Here is a 14,934-nt window from a genome sequence, read left to right as displayed (position 1 = left end):
TGTGAGTGTGAGTGTGTGTGTGTGTGTGTGTGTATAGAGAGACAGCCCCCCACCCCGGCCCGCCGCTCCCTGCCCGCCCCGCCCCACCCTGCCTGTCACCCCCGTCCCTCGGAGCCCGCCGGACCCGGCCGGTGAACTCAACAGGCCCGCCCGGTGCGGGTCAGCGCCGGCGCGGGGCCTGGGGCGGGAGGAGGCGGCGGGGAAGCGCAGAGAGGCTCGGCTTCTTGAGCGGGGCAGGGGCGCCCTCCGCCGTCTAGGGCCACACCACCCTGAACGCGCCCGATCTCGTCTGGTCTCAGAAGCTAAGCAGGGTCGGGCCTGGTTAGTACTTGGATGGGAGACCGCCTGGGAATACCGGGTGCCGTAGGCTTCTTTTTTTTTTTTTTTTTTTTTTTTTTTTTGCCTCTTGTTCTGTCCCCTCTCTGGGAGCGAGGCGGCGGCCCGGGGCGGGGGTCACCCCCACCCTCAGCGCCCGCCGCGGTGCCTGGCGCCCCAGCCCGCACCGTGGGGCCTCCTCTTGTCCCAAGCCGCGACACCGCCGTCACGCGGCAGCATGCGTGGCTTCTGGACTGTCAGGTCTCAGACCAAAGGTCTGCTCTGTGGGAACCGACACGCTGGAGGAAACCTTGAGAGTCTGAGAGGGGAGGGAGTTCCAGAAGAAGGCCAGGATGTCATTTTGAGGGAGTATGTGACCAGAACTCGTCCCGTTGCTTTTGGGGTTCTATGGGCTACACGTAGGAATCTTTGGTGGTGGCACCTGATGTTGGGGGATCCGGAGTCACACCCAGACCTGCCCCACAGGCCTCCTTTTACTTTTCTCTTCGGATTCATTATGTTTAAAAAGTGTCTCTTATCTCTATGATTGCATTTTCTTTTCTCTCTCTTTTCAAGCAGATGATGGGAGTCCAAGTATTAAGGTGACATGTGTTGCCCGTGCCCCCCTCCCCCCTGTGTTCTTATTCATTTACCTCTGATGTTGTTCCAGCGTATTGTGGGGGTACCAATGTTAAGGTCGGGTACGTTGCCCTCTCCCAGCCTCCCCCCTCGGGTCAGAGCCTCAAGTGCGCCCATCCCCCAGTCGGTGCGCACCCACCCCATTCCTAATGGAGGTGTATGCCCATCCCCTCCCCCCACCCGCCCGACACCCACCCGATGAAGTTGATTCCTCTGTGTCCACTTGGGTGTCCGTCGGTTCGTACCCATTTGCTGGTGAGCGCGAGCACGTGGTGCTCGTGTGTCCATTCTTGGGCTACCTGGCTTACTGGAACGGGTTCCAGCTCTGGCCAGGAGAACCACGAGAGGTGCCCTCTCACCGCTGCTCCTCCTAGCTGAATAGCACTCCGTGGTGTCCACGCGCCACATTTCATTTACGCACTGGTGGGTCGATGGGCACTCGGGTCGCTTCCAGGTCTTTGCGATTGTGACTTGTGCCCTGACTCTAACCCTAACCCTTACCCAGCCCCGTCTCCTCCTCGGCCCCTGCCTGAATGACTCCTTCCCGCCCGGCCTGTCACCTGTCACCGTCCTCTGCCCCTGCCTGACACGCTCCTCCCCGCCCGGGCCGTCACCGTCCTCGGCCCCTGCCTGACGGGGCTCCTCCGTCGCCTGGGCCTTCCAAGGGCTTGGTGTGGACGCTGGTTCCAGGACGCCCTCCCAGGAACCCGGTAGCAGGGCGGCCGCAGCGTCTCGCGCCACCCAACCGTCCGCCGGCCGCCGGCCGTCGCTAAGTGGCCTGCGGGGGACGTGCCCCCACTGTGGGGCGGGCGCCCAGCCTGGTGTCTTCTCTGAGGCCCCGTGGCTGCTTTTCCCCCCCCCCGCAAGGGGAGAGCCGCGGAGGTGGGGACCGCCTCCTCGTGGGGACGTACACCCAGCTCTCCACGTCGGATTCCGGGGCTCTCTGTCCTGCCAGAAGGCCCAGCTGGCCTGCGGGTCCTTAGAGTGGCAAAAACATCCGAAAACTGAGATTGAGGGTCCGGTGGTTGTCTGCACTTTTGTGCTGGGCACCCCAGGGAGGCCCGGGGGCTGGCTGGACAACGCGGTCTGCTGGGCGGGGGGGGGGTTTGGAGGAGCAACTGATGCCCTTTGCACTTTGGGTAGCAAGTGTCTGAGGTGTCTCTGAGCCCTGCGCCATGTCGGGGGTGGGGGTGGGAGGTCGGGGGGGGTGGAGGAGCAGGAGGAGGAGGAGGAGGAGGAGGTGGGAAGGGCCGTGGCCTGCAGTCGTGTTCCCGGGGTGGCTTCTTCCACAGGCTGCTTGGCCTGGGCTCCCTGCACCTGGGCCTTTGGAGGACTGGCCCTGTGCTTGCCAACGCTTCCCCTGCAGGGACCCAGAGCTGGGAGGTTGCATCTCTCAGCCCTGGGTCGGGCAGAGCCCCAGCGGGCCATGCCCACAACCTCTCTCAGCACGGGTCCCCCAGAAGGCTCCTTTGGGACCAGGATTCTCTTGCGGGTGACTCTTTAAGGTCTGGCCCCTGGATGGAGGGGCACCAGGAGTAGAGGAGCAGGAAGGGGAAGGGGGTGGCCGTGCGAGGGGACACTTTCAGGCCAAGTCCCAGCTTCAGCCTGATCCTCCTGGGAACCCCGGGGTGTACGTCACACCTCCTGGTTGTCCCGCTCTGAGACAAGGAGCCGGGCTTCGCATTCCCCCAGCAGCCAGTCGTGGGCTGAGGACACCTGGGGCGTTGGGAACTCCCTGGCTTCTCCTTGGCTTAACATCTGGAGCTGCTTGTGAATCGTGCCGCCACACACACCCGAGTGCAGGTGTCTTCTGCACAGACTGCGGGCCTCGCTCTTCTGAATGCCGCTAGCTCGCCACCCACCCACGGGTGAACCTGGTCAGGGTACTTTCTCTCGGGAGCAGACTCTGATCCTGGCGGGCTACCGGTGTCTCTGTTTGCTCGTTTCTTTCTTCCATTTCGGGAAAGGCTTCCTTACTGGGTGTGGAAATCTCCTATGCCTTTCCTCGCCTATTCTGTCAGCTTTAAAATTCTCTTTCAGTTGCCACCCTCACAGATGGATTAGGAAACTCTTTCCGGTGCACTCATTAGTGAAATGACCTCAATGAAGCTGGAATCCAATATCTAATCGCCGATTTTTAGCGAGTCCACACGCTAGGGTGGTCGGGGTCCAATGCAGCCCCGGCCAGGCCCAGGCCCCTTGGACTGGGCCACAGGAGGACACAGAGGAGGGTCCCGGCCCCCACGGTCGCGTTGCCGGCAGTTCTCCAAGGGCTTGGGCGTTTTCCAGAGGTAGGAGATGGAGGGGACTGATTTCTTCAGCGCCCCACTAACCACGCCACCCCACCCATGGGACACATCCCTAGAGAGAGAGAGAGACGCCCCATACACTCGCTCCCCTCCCCCATGCGCTGTGCCCCAGCCCGGGCCCGGGGGAATAGGCGGCAGCCCACCCACAGGGTGGGGGGCGCAGCTGAAAGGGGTTGTCGGGGAGGGCGGCCCCTGCCTGGGGTCAAAGGGCGGGCGACCCGCGCGTGCGCAATCGGCGGCGGCGGCGGCGGCGGCGGCGGCGGCGGCGGCGGCGGCGGCGGCGGCGGGGGCGGCCACGAGCTGGGGGTGGGCCAGGCGAGGAGAGGAAGGGGGCTGGAAGGTCTCCACCTTGGCGAGTCCAGCCGTGGAGGCGCATCTTGTGTGAGTGTGAGTGTGTGTGTGTGTGTGTGTGTGTGTGTGTGTGTGTATAGAGAGACAGCCCCCCACCCCGGCCCGCCGCTCCCTGCCCGCCCCGCCCCACCCCGCCTGTCACCCCCGTCCCTCGGAGCCCTCCCGCCCGGTGCGGGTCAGCGCCGGCGCGGGGCCTGGGGCGGGAGGAGGCGGCGGGGAAGCGCAGAGAGGCTTGGCTTCTTGAGCGGGGCAGGGGCGCCCTCCGCCGTCTAGGGCCACACCACCCTGAACGCGCCCGATCTCGTCTGGTCTCAGAAGCTAAGCAGGGTCGGGCCTGGTTAGTACTTGGATGGGAGACCGCCTGGGAATACCGGGTGCCGTAGGCTTCTTTTTTTTTTTTTTTTTTTTTTTTGTTTTGCCTCTTGTTCTGTCCCCTCTCTGGGAGCGAGGCGGCGGCCCGGGGCGGGGGTCACCCCCACCCTCAGCGCCCGCCGCGGTGCCTGGCGCCCCAGCCCGCACCGTGGGGCCTCCTCTTGTCCCAAGCCGCGACACCGCCGTCACGCGGCAGCATGCGTGGCTTCTGGACTGTCAGGTCTCAGACCAAAGGTCTGCTCTGTGGGAACCGACACGCTGGAGGAAACCTTGAGAGTCTGAGAGGGGAGGGAGTTCCAGAAGAAGGCCAGGATGTCATTTTGAGGGAGTATGTGACCAGAACTCGTCCCGTTGCTTTTGGGGTTCTATGGGCTACACGTAGGAATCTTTGGTGGTGGCACCTGATGTTGGGGGATCCGGAGTCACACCCAGACCTGCCCCACAGGCCTCCTTTTACTTTTCTCTTCGGATTCATTATGTTTAAAAAGTGTCTCTTATCTCTATGATTGCATTTTCTTTTCTCTCTCTTTTCAAGCAGATGATGGGAGTCCAAGTATTAAGGTGACATGTGTTGCCCGTGCCCCCCTCCCCCCTGTGTTCTTATTCATTTACCTCTGATGTTGTTCCAGCGTATTGTGGGGGTACCAATGTTAAGGTCGGGTACGTTGCCCTCTCCCAGCCTCCCCCCTCGGGTCAGAGCCTCAAGTGCGCCCATCCCCCAGTCGGTGCGCACCCACCCCATTCCTAATGGAGGTGTATGCCCATCCCCTCCCCCCACCCGCCCGACACCCACCCGATGAAGGTGATTCCTCTGTGTCCACTTGGGTGTCCGTCGGTTCGTACCCATTTGCTGGTGAGCGCGAGCACGTGGTGCTCGTGTGTCCATTCTTGGGCTACCTGGCTTACTGGAACGGGTTCCAGCTCTGGCCAGGAGAACCACGAGAGGTGCCCTCTCACCGCTGCTCCTCCTAGCTGAATAGCACTCCGTGGTGTCCACGCGCCACATTTCATTTACGCACTGGTGGGTCGATGGGCACTCGGGTCGCTTCCAGGTCTTTGCGATTGTGACTTGTGCCCTGACTCTAACCCTAACCCTTACCCAGCCCCGTCTCCTCCTCGGCCCCTGCCTGAATGACTCCTTCCCGCCCGGCCTGTCACCTGTCACCGTCCTCTGCCCCTGCCTGACACGCTCCTCCCCGCCCGGGCCGTCACCGTCCTCGGCCCCTGCCTGACGGGGCTCCTCCGTCGCCTGGGCCTTCCAAGGGCTTGGTGTGGACGCTGGTTCCAGGACGCCCTCCCAGGAACCCGGTAGCAGGGCGGCCGCAGCGTCTCGCGCCACCCAACCGTCCGCCGGCCGCCGGCCGTCGCTAAGTGGCCTGCGGGGGACGTGCCCCCACTGTGGGGCGGGCGCCCAGCCTGGTGTCTTCTCTGAGGCCCCGTGGCTGCTTTCCCCCCCCCCGCAAGGGGAGAGCCGCGGAGGTGGGGACCGCCTCCTCGTGGGGACGTACACCCAGCTCTCCACGTCGGATTCCGGGGCTCTCTGTCCTGCCAGAAGGCCCAGCTGGCCTGCGGGTCCTTAGAGTGGCAAAAACATCCGAAAACTGAGATTGAGGGTCCGGTGGTTGTCTGCACTTTTGTGCTGGGCACCCCAGGGAGGCCCGGGGGCTGGCTGGACAACGCGGTCTGCTGGGCGGGGGGGGGGTTTGGAGGAGCAACTGATGCCCTTTGCACTTTGGGTAGCAAGTGTCTGAGGTGTCTCTGAGCCCTGCGCCATGTCGGGGGTGGGGGTGGGAGGTCGGGGGGGGGTGGAGGAGCAGGAGGAGGAGGAGGAGGAGGAGGTGGGAAGGGCCGTGGCCTGCAGTCGTGTTCCCGGGGTGGCTTCTTCCACAGGCTGCTTGGCCTGGGCTCCCTGCACCTGGGCCTTTGGAGGACTGGCCCTGTGCTTGCCAACGCTTCCCCTGCAGGGACCCAGAGCTGGGAGGTTGCATCTCTCAGCCCTGGGTCGGGCAGAGCCCCAGCGGGCCATGCCCACAACCTCTCTCAGCACGGGTCCCCCAGAAGGCTCCTTTGGGACCAGGATTCTCTTGCGGGTGACTCTTTAAGGTCTGGCCCCTGGATGGAGGGGCACCAGGAGTAGAGGAGCAGGAAGGGGAAGGGGGTGGCCGTGCGAGGGGACACTTTCAGGCCAAGTCCCAGCTTCAGCCTGATCCTCCTGGGAACCCCGGGGTGTACGTCACACCTCCTGGTTGTCCCGCTCTGAGACAAGGAGCCGGGCTTCGCATTCCCCCAGCAGCCAGTCGTGGGCTGAGGACACCTGGGGCGTTGGGAACTCCCTGGCTTCTCCTTGGCTTAACATCTGGAGCTGCTTGTGAATCGTGCCGCCACACACACCCGAGTGCAGGTGTCTTCTGCACAGACTGCGGGCCTCGCTCTTCTGAATGCCGCTAGCTCGCCACCCACCCACGGGTGAACCTGGTCAGGGTACTTTCTCTCGGGGGCAGACTCTGATCCTGGCGGGCTACCGGTGTCTCTGTTTGCTCGTTTCTTTCTTCCATTTCGGGAAAGGCTTCCTTACTGGGTGTGGAAATCTCCTATGCCTTTCCTCGCCTATTCTGTCAGCTTTAAAATTCTCTTTCAGTTGCCACCCTCACAGATGGATTAGGAAACTCTTTCCGGTGCACTCATTAGTGAAATGACCTCAATGAAGCTGGAATCCAATATCTAATCGCCGATTTTTAGCGAGTCCACACGCCAGGGTGGTCGGGGTCCAATGCAGCCCCGGCCAGGCCCAGGCCCCTTGGACTGGGCCACAGGAGGACACAGAGGAGGGTCCCGGCCCCCACGGTCGCGTTGCCGGCAGTTCTCCAAGGGCTTGGGCGTTTTCCAGAGGTAGGAGATGGAGGGGACTGATTTCTTCAGCGCCCCACTAACCACGCCACCCCACCCATGGGACACATCCCTAGAGAGAGAGAGAGACGCCCCATACACTCGCTCCCCTCCCCCATGCGCTGTGCCCCAGCCCGGGCCCGGGGGAATAGGCGGCAGCCCACCCACAGGGTGGGGGGCGCAGCTGAAAGGGGTTGTCGGGGAGGGCGGCCCCTGCCTGGGGTCAAAGGGCGGGCGACCCGCGCGTGCGCAATCGGCGGCGGCGGCGGCGGCGGCGGCGGCGGCGGGGGCGGCCACGAGCTGGGGGTGGGCCAGGCGAGGAGAGGAAGGGGGCTGGAAGGTCTCCACCTTGGCGAGTCCAGCCGTGGAGGCGCATCTTGTGTGAGTGTGAGTGAGTGAGTGTGAGTGTGAGTGTGTGTGTGTGTGTGTGTGTATAGAGAGACAGCCCCCCACCCCGGCCCGCCGCTCCCTGCCCGCCCCGCCCCACCCCGCCTGTCACCCCCGTCCCTCGGAGCCCGCCGGACCCGGCCGGTGAACTCAACAGGCCCGCCCGGTGCGGGTCAGCGCCGGCGCGGGGCCTGGGGCGGGAGGAGGCGGCGGGGAAGCGCAGAGAGGCTCGGCTTCTTGAGCGGGGCAGGGGCGCCCTCCGCCGTCTAGGGCCACACCACCCTGAACGCGCCCGATCTCGTCTGGTCTCAGAAGCTAAGCAGGGTCGGGCCTGGTTAGTACTTGGATGGGAGACCGCCTGGGAATACCGGGTGCCGTAGGCTTCTTTTTTTTTTTTTTTTTTTTTTTTGTTTTGCCTCTTGTTCTGTCCCCTCTCTGGGAGCGAGGCGGCGGCCCGGGGCGGGGGTCACCCCCACCCTCAGCGCCCGCCGCGGTGCCTGGCGCCCCAGCCCGCACCGTGGGGCCTCCTCTTGTCCCAAGCCGCGACACCGCCGTCACGCGGCAGCATGCGTGGCTTCTGGACTGTCAGGTCTCAGACCAAAGGTCTGCTCTGTGGGAACCGACACGCTGGAGGAAACCTTGAGAGTCTGAGAGGGGAGGGAGTTCCAGAAGAAGGCCAGGATGTCATTTTGAGGGAGTATGTGACCAGAACTCGTCCCGTTGCTTTTGGGGTTCTATGGGCTACACGTAGGAATCTTTGGTGGTGGCACCTGATGTTGGGGGATCCGGAGTCACACCCAGACCTGCCCCACAGGCCTCCTTTTACTTTTCTCTTCGGATTCATTATGTTTAAAAAGTGTCTCTTATCTCTATGATTGCATTTTCTTTTCTCTCTCTTTTCAAGCAGATGATGGGAGTCCAAGTATTAAGGTGACATGTGTTGCCCGTGCCCCCCTCCCCCCTGTGTTCTTATTCATTAACCTCTGATGTTGTTCCAGCGTATTGTGGGGGTACCAATGTTAAGGTCGGGTACGTTGCCCTCTCCCAGCCTCCCCCCTCGGGTCAGAGCCTCAAGTGCGCCCATCCCCCAGTCGGTGCGCACCCACCCCATTCCTAATGGAGGTGTATGCCCATCCCCTCCCCCCACCCGCCCGACACCCACCCGATGAAGGTGATTCCTCTGTGTCCACTTGGGTGTCCGTCGGTTCGTACCCATTTGCTGGTGAGCGCGAGCACGTGGTGCTCGTGTGTCCATTCTTGGGCTACCTGGCTTACTGGAACGGGTTCCAGCTCTGGCCAGGAGAACCACGAGAGGTGCCCTCTCACCGCTGCTCCTCCTAGCTGAATAGCACTCCGTGGTGTCCACGCGCCACATTTCATTTACGCACTGGTGGGTCGATGGGCACTCGGGTCGCTTCCAGGTCTTTGCGATTGTGACTTGTGCCCTGACTCTAACCCTAACCCTTACCCAGCCCCGTCTCCTCCTCGGCCCCTGCCTGAATGACTCCTTCCCGCCCGGCCTGTCACCTGTCACCGTCCTCTGCCCCTGCCTGACACGCTCCTCCCCGCCCGGGCCGTCACCGTCCTCGGCCCCTGCCTGACGGGGCTCCTCCGTCGCCTGGGCCTTCCAAGGGCTTGGTGTGGACGCTGGTTCCAGGACGCCCTCCCAGGAACCCGGTAGCAGGGCGGCCGCAGCGTCTCGCGCCACCCAACCGTCCGCCGGCCGGCGGCCGTCGCTAAGTGGCCTGCGGGGGACGTGCCCCCACTGTGGGGCGGGCGCCCAGCCTGGTGTCTTCTCTGAGGCCCCGTGGCTGCTTTTCCCCCCCCCCGCAAGGGGAGAGCCGCGGAGGTGGGGACCGCCTCCTCGTGGGGACGTACACCCAGCTCTCCACGTCGGATTCCGGGGCTCTCTGTCCTGCCAGAAGGCCCAGCTGGCCTGCGGGTCCTTAGAGTGGCAAAAACATCCGAAAAATGAGATTGTGGGTCCGGTGGTTGTCTGCACTTCTGTGCTGGGCAGCCCAGGGAGGCCCGGGGGCTGGCTGGACAACGCGGTCTGCTGGGCGGGGGGGGGGTTTGGAGGAGCAACTGATGCCCTTTGCACTTTGGGTAGCAAGTGTCTGAGGTGTCTCTGAGCCCTGCGCCATGTCGGGGGTGGGGGTGGGAGGTCGGGGGGGGGTGGAGGAGCAGGAGGAGGAGGAGGAGGAGGAGGTGGGAAGGGCCGTGGCCTGCAGTCGTGTTCCCGGGGTGGCTTCTTCCACAGGCTGCTTGGCCTGGGCTCCCTGCACCTGGGCCTTTGGAGGACTGGCCCTGTGCTTGCCAACGCTTCCCCTGCAGGGACCCAGAGCTGGGAGGTTGCATCTCTCAGCCCTGGGTCGGGCAGAGCCCCAGCGGGCCATGCCCACAACCTCTCTCAGCACGGGTCCCCCAGAAGGCTCCTTTGGGACCAGGATTCTCTTGCGGGTGACTCTTTAAGGTCTGGCCCCTGGATGGAGGGGCACCAGGAGTAGAGGAGCAGGAAGGGGAAGGGGGTGGCCGTGCGAGGGGACACTTTCAGGCCAAGTCCCAGCTTCAGCCTGATCCTCCTGGGAACCCCGGGGTGTACGTCACACCTCCTGGTTGTCCCGCTCTGAGACAAGGAGCCGGGCTTCGCATTCCCCCAGCAGCCAGTCGTGGGCTGAGGACACCTGGGGCGTTGGGAACTCCCTGGCTTCTCCTTGGCTTAACATCTGGAGCTGCTTGTGAATCGTGCCGCCACACACACCCGAGTGCAGGTGTCTTCTGCACAGACTGCGGGCCTCGCTCTTCTGAATGCCGCTAGCTCGCCACCCACCCACGGGTGAACCTGGTCAGGGTACTTTCTCTCGGGGGCAGACTCTGATCCTGGCGGGCTACCGGTGTCTCTGTTTGCTCGTTTCTTTCTTCCATTTCGGGAAAGGCTTCCTTACTGGGTGTGGAAATCTCCTATGCCTTTCCTCGCCTATTCTGTCAGCTTTAAAATTCTCTTTCAGTTGCCACCCTCACAGATGGATTAGGAAACTCTTTCCGGTGCACTCATTAGTGAAATGACCTCAATGAAGCTGGAATCCAATATCTAATCGCCGATTTTTAGCGAGTCCACACGCCAGGGTGGTCGGGGTCCAATGCAGCCCCGGCCAGGCCCAGGCCCCTTGGACTGGGCCACAGGAGGACACAGAGGAGGGTCCCGGCCCCCACGGTCGCGTTGCCGGCAGTTCTCCAAGGGCTTGGGCGTTTTCCAGAGGTAGGAGATGGAGGGGACTGATTTCTTCAGCGCCCCACTAACCACGCCACCCCACCCATGGGACACATCCCTAGAGAGAGAGAGAGACGCCCCATACACTCGCTCCCCTCCCCCATGCGCTGTGCCCCAGCCCGGGCCCGGGGGAATAGGCGGCAGCCCACCCACAGGGTGGGGGGCGCAGCTGAAAGGGGTTGTCGGGGAGGGCGGCCCCTGCCTGGGGTCAAAGGGCGGGCGACCCGCGCGTGCGCAATCGGCGGCGGCGGCGGCGGCGGCGGCGGCGGCGGCGGCGGCGGGGGCGGCCACGAGCTGGGGGTGGGCCAGGCGAGGAGAGGAAGGGGGCTGGAAGGTCTCCACCTTGGCGAGTCCAGCCGTGGAGGCGCATCTTGTGTGAGTGTGAGTGTGTGTGTGTGTGTGTGTGTGTGTGTGTGTGTGTGTGTATAGAGAGACAGCCCCCCACCCCGGCCCGCCGCTCCCTGCCTGCCCCGCCCCACCCCGCCTGTCACCCCAGTCCCTCGGAGCCCGCCGGACCCGGCCGGTGAACTCAACAGGCCCGCCCGGTGCGGGTCAGCGCCGGCGCGGGGCCTGGGGCGGGAGGAGGCGGCGGGGAAGCGCAGAGAGGCTCGGCTTCTTGAGCGGGGCAGGGGCGCCCTCCGCCGTCTAGGGCCACACCACCCTGAACGCGCCCGATCTCGTCTGGTCTCAGAAGCTAAGCAGGGTCGGGCCTGGTTAGTACTTGGATGGGAGACCGCCTGGGAATACCGGGTGCCGTAGGCTTCTTTTTTTTTTTTTTTTTTTTTTTTGTTTTGCCTCTTGTTCTGTCCCCTCTCTGGGAGCGAGGCGGCGGCCCGGGGCGGGGGTCACCCCCACCCTCAGCGCCCGCCGCGGTGCCTGGCGCCCCAGCCCGCACCGTGGGGCCTCCTCTTGTCCCAAGCCGCGACACCGCCGTCACGCGGCAGCATGCGTGGCTTCTGGACTGTCAGGTCTCAGACCAAAGGTCTGCTCTGTGGGAACCGACACGCTGGAGGAAACCTTGAGAGTCTGAAAGGGGAGGGAGTTCCAGAAGAAGGCCAGGATGTCATTTTGAGGGAGTATGTGACCAGAACTCGTCCCGTTGCTTTTGGGGTTCTATGGGCTACACGTAGGAATCTTTGGTGGTGGCACCTGATGTTGGGGGATCCGGAGTCACACCCAGACCTGCCCCACAGGCCTCCTTTTACTTTTCTCTTCGGATTCATTATGTTTAAAAAGTGTCTCTTATCTCTATGATTGCATTTTCTTTTCTCTCTCTTTTCAAGCAGATGATGGGAGTCCAAGTATTAAGGTGACATGTGTTGCCCGTGCCCCCCTCCCCCCTGTGTTCTTATTCATTTACCTCTGATGTTGTTCCAGCGTATTGTGGGGGTACCAATGTTAAGGTCGGGTACGTTGCCCTCTCCCAGCCTCCCCCCTCGGGTCAGAGCCTCAAGTGCGCCCATCCCCCAGTCGGTGCGCACCCACCCCATTCCTAATGGAGGTGTATGCCCATCCCCTCCCCCCACCCGCCCGACACCCACCCGATGAAGGTGATTCCTCTGTGTCCACTTGGGTGTCCGTCGGTTCGTACCCATTTGCTGGTGAGCGCGAGCACGTGGTGCTCGTGTGTCCATTCTTGGGCTACCTGGCTTACTGGAACGGGTTCCAGCTCTGGCCAGGAGAACCACGAGAGGTGCCCTCTCACCGCTGCTCCTCCTAGCTGAATAGCACTCCGTGGTGTCCACGCGCCACATTTCATTTACGCACTGGTGGGTCGATGGGCACTCGGGTCGCTTCCAGGTCTTTGCGATTGTGACTTGTGCCCTGACTCTAACCCTAACCCTTACCCAGCCCCGTCTCCTCCTCGGCCCCTGCCTGAATGACTCCTTCCCGCCCGGCCTGTCACCTGTCACCGTCCTCTGCCCCTGCCTGACACGCTCCTCCCCGCCCGGGCCGTCACCGTCCTCGGCCCCTGCCTGACGGGGCTCCTCCGTCGCCTGGGCCTTCCAAGGGCTTGGTGTGGACGCTGGTTCCAGGACGCCCTCCCAGGAACCCGGTAGCAGGGCGGCCGCAGCGTCTCGCGCCACCCAACCGTCCGCCGGCCGCCGGCCGTCGCTAAGTGGCCTGCGGGGGACGTGCCCCCACTGTGGGGCGGGCGCCCAGCCTGGTGTCTTCTCTGAGGCCCCGTGGCTGCTTTCCCCCCCCCCGCAAGGGGAGAGCCGCGGAGGTGGGGACCGCCTCCTCGTGGGGACGTACACCCAGCTCTCCACGTCGGATTCCGGGGCTCTCTGTCCTGCCAGAAGGCCCAGCTGGCCTGCGGGTCCTTAGAGTGGCAAAAACATCCGAAAACTGAGATTGAGGGTCCGGTGGTTGTCTGCACTTTTGTGCTGGGCACCCCAGGGAGGCCCGGGGGCTGGCTGGACAACGCGGTCTGCTGGGCGGGGGGGGGGGTTGGAGGAGCAACTGATGCCCTTTGCACTTTGGGTAGCAAGTGTCTGAGGTGTCTCTGAGCCCTGCGCCATGTCGGGGGTGGGGGTGGGAGGTCGGGGGGGGGTGGAGGAGCAGGAGGAGGAGGAGGAGGAGGAGGTGGGAAGGGCCGTGGCCTGCAGTCGTGTTCCCGGGGTGGCTTCTTCCACAGGCTGCTTGGCCTGGGCTCCCTGCACCTGGGCCTTTGGAGGACTGGCCCTGTGCTTGCCAACGCTTCCCCTGCAGGGACCCAGAGCTGGGAGGTTGCATCTCTCAGCCCTGGGTCGGGCAGAGCCCCAGCGGGCCATGCCCACAACCTCTCTCAGCACGGGTCCCCCAGAAGGCTCCTTTGGGACCAGGATTCTCTTGCGGGTGACTCTTTAAGGTCTGGCCCCTGGATGGAGGGGCACCAGGAGTAGAGGAGCAGGAAGGGGAAGGGGGTGGCCGTGCGAGGGGACACTTTCAGGCCAAGTTCCAGCTTCAGCCTGATCCTCCTGGGAACCCCGGGGTGTACGTCACACCTCCTGGTTGTCCCGCTCTGAGACAAGGAGCCGGGCTTCGCATTCCCCCAGCAGCCAGTCGTGGGCTGAGGACACCTGGGGCGTTGGGAACTCCCTGGCTTCTCCTTGGCTTAACATCTGGAGCTGCTTGTGAATCGTGCCGCCACACACACCCGAGTGCAGGTGTCTTCTGCACAGACTGCGGGCCTCGCTCTTCTGAATGCCGCTAGCTCGCCACCCACCCACGGGTGAACCTGGTCAGGGTACTTTCTCTCGGGGGCAGACTCTGATCCTGGCGGGCTACCGGTGTCTCTGTTTGCTCGTTTCTTTCTTCCATTTCGGGAAAGGCTTCCTTACTGGGTGTGGAAATCTCCTATGCCTTTCCTCGCCTATTCTGTCAGCTTTAAAATTCTCTTTCAGTTGCCACCCTCACAGATGGATTAGGAAACTCTTTCCGGTGTACTCATTAGTGAAATGACCTCAATGAAGCTGGAATCCAATATCTAATCGCCGATTTTTAGCGAGTCCACACGCCAGGGTGGTCGGGGTCCAATGCAGCCCCGGCCAGGCCCAGGCCCCTTGGACTGGGCCACAGGAGGACACAGAGGAGGGTCCCGGCCCCCACGGTCGCGTTGCCGGCAGTTCTCCAAGGGCTTGGGCGTTTTCCAGAGGTAGGAGATGGAGGGGACTGATTTCTTCAGCGCCCCACTAACCACGCCACCCCACCCATGGGACACATCCCTAGAGAGACAGAGAGACGCCCCATACACTCGCTCCCCTCCCCCATGCGCTGTGCCCCAGCCCGGGCCCGGGGGAATAGGCGGCAGCCCACCCACAGGGTGGGGGGCGCAGCTGAAAGGGGTTGTCGGGGAGGGCGGCCCCTGCCTGGGGTCAAAGGGCGGGCGACCCGCGCGTGCGCAATCGGCGGCGGCGGCGGCGGCGGCGGCGGCGGCGGGGGCGGCCACGAGCTGGGGGTGGGCCAGGCGAGGAGAGGAAGGGGGCTGGAAGGTCTCCACCTTGGCGAGTCCAGCCGTGGAGGCGCATCTTGTGTGAGTGTGAGTGAGTGAGTGTGAGTGTGAGTGTGTGTGTGTGTGTGTGTGTATAGAGAGACAGCCCCCCACCCCGGCCCGCCGCTCCCTGCCCGCCCCGCCCCACCCTGCCTGTCACCCCCGTCCCTCGGAGCCCGCCGGACCCGGCCGGTGAACTCAACAGGCCCGCCCGGTGCGGGTCAGCGCCGGCGCGGGGCCTGGGGCGGGAGGAGGCGGCGGGGAAGCGCAGAGAGGCTCGGCTTCTTGAGCGGGGCAGGGGCGCCCTCCGCCGTCTAGGGCCACACCACCCTGAACGCGCCCGATCTCGTCTGGTCTCAGAAGCTAAGCAGGGTCGGGCCTGGTTAGTACTTGGATGGGAGACCGCCTGGGAATACCGGGTGCCGTAGGCT

At 63.9% G+C, this 14,934-nt stretch overlaps 5 non-coding genes across 5 annotated transcripts; all 5 read left to right on the top strand.

The window, feature by feature from the left end:
* The first annotated feature begins 251 nt into the window (after positions 1-251).
* LOC142866186 (5S ribosomal RNA) lies at positions 252-370 on the top strand. The gene has a single exon (XR_012916227.1). It is a non-coding gene; the product is annotated as a 5S ribosomal RNA (ribosomal RNA).
* Positions 371-3,881: 3,511 nt separating this feature from the next.
* LOC142866184 (5S ribosomal RNA) lies at positions 3,882-4,000 on the top strand. The gene has a single exon (XR_012916225.1). It is a non-coding gene; the product is annotated as a 5S ribosomal RNA (ribosomal RNA).
* A 3,523-nt stretch (positions 4,001-7,523) lies between these two features.
* Positions 7,524-7,642, top strand: LOC142866183 (5S ribosomal RNA). Its single transcript, XR_012916224.1, has one exon. It is a non-coding gene; the product is annotated as a 5S ribosomal RNA (ribosomal RNA).
* Positions 7,643-11,173: 3,531 nt separating this feature from the next.
* Positions 11,174-11,292, top strand: LOC142866182 (5S ribosomal RNA). The gene has a single exon (XR_012916223.1). It is a non-coding gene; the product is annotated as a 5S ribosomal RNA (ribosomal RNA).
* Positions 11,293-14,815: 3,523 nt separating this feature from the next.
* LOC142866181 (5S ribosomal RNA) lies at positions 14,816-14,934 on the top strand. The gene has a single exon (XR_012916222.1). It is a non-coding gene; the product is annotated as a 5S ribosomal RNA (ribosomal RNA).

Source organism: Microcebus murinus, unplaced genomic scaffold (assembly GCF_040939455.1).
Source record: "Microcebus murinus isolate Inina unplaced genomic scaffold, M.murinus_Inina_mat1.0 scaf002_hap2_Mmur4.0, whole genome shotgun sequence".
Taxonomy (NCBI): domain Eukaryota; kingdom Metazoa; phylum Chordata; class Mammalia; order Primates; family Cheirogaleidae; genus Microcebus; species Microcebus murinus.
Note: the sequence above shows the minus strand (reverse complement) of the source record. Positions and strands in the feature narration are given on the sequence as shown.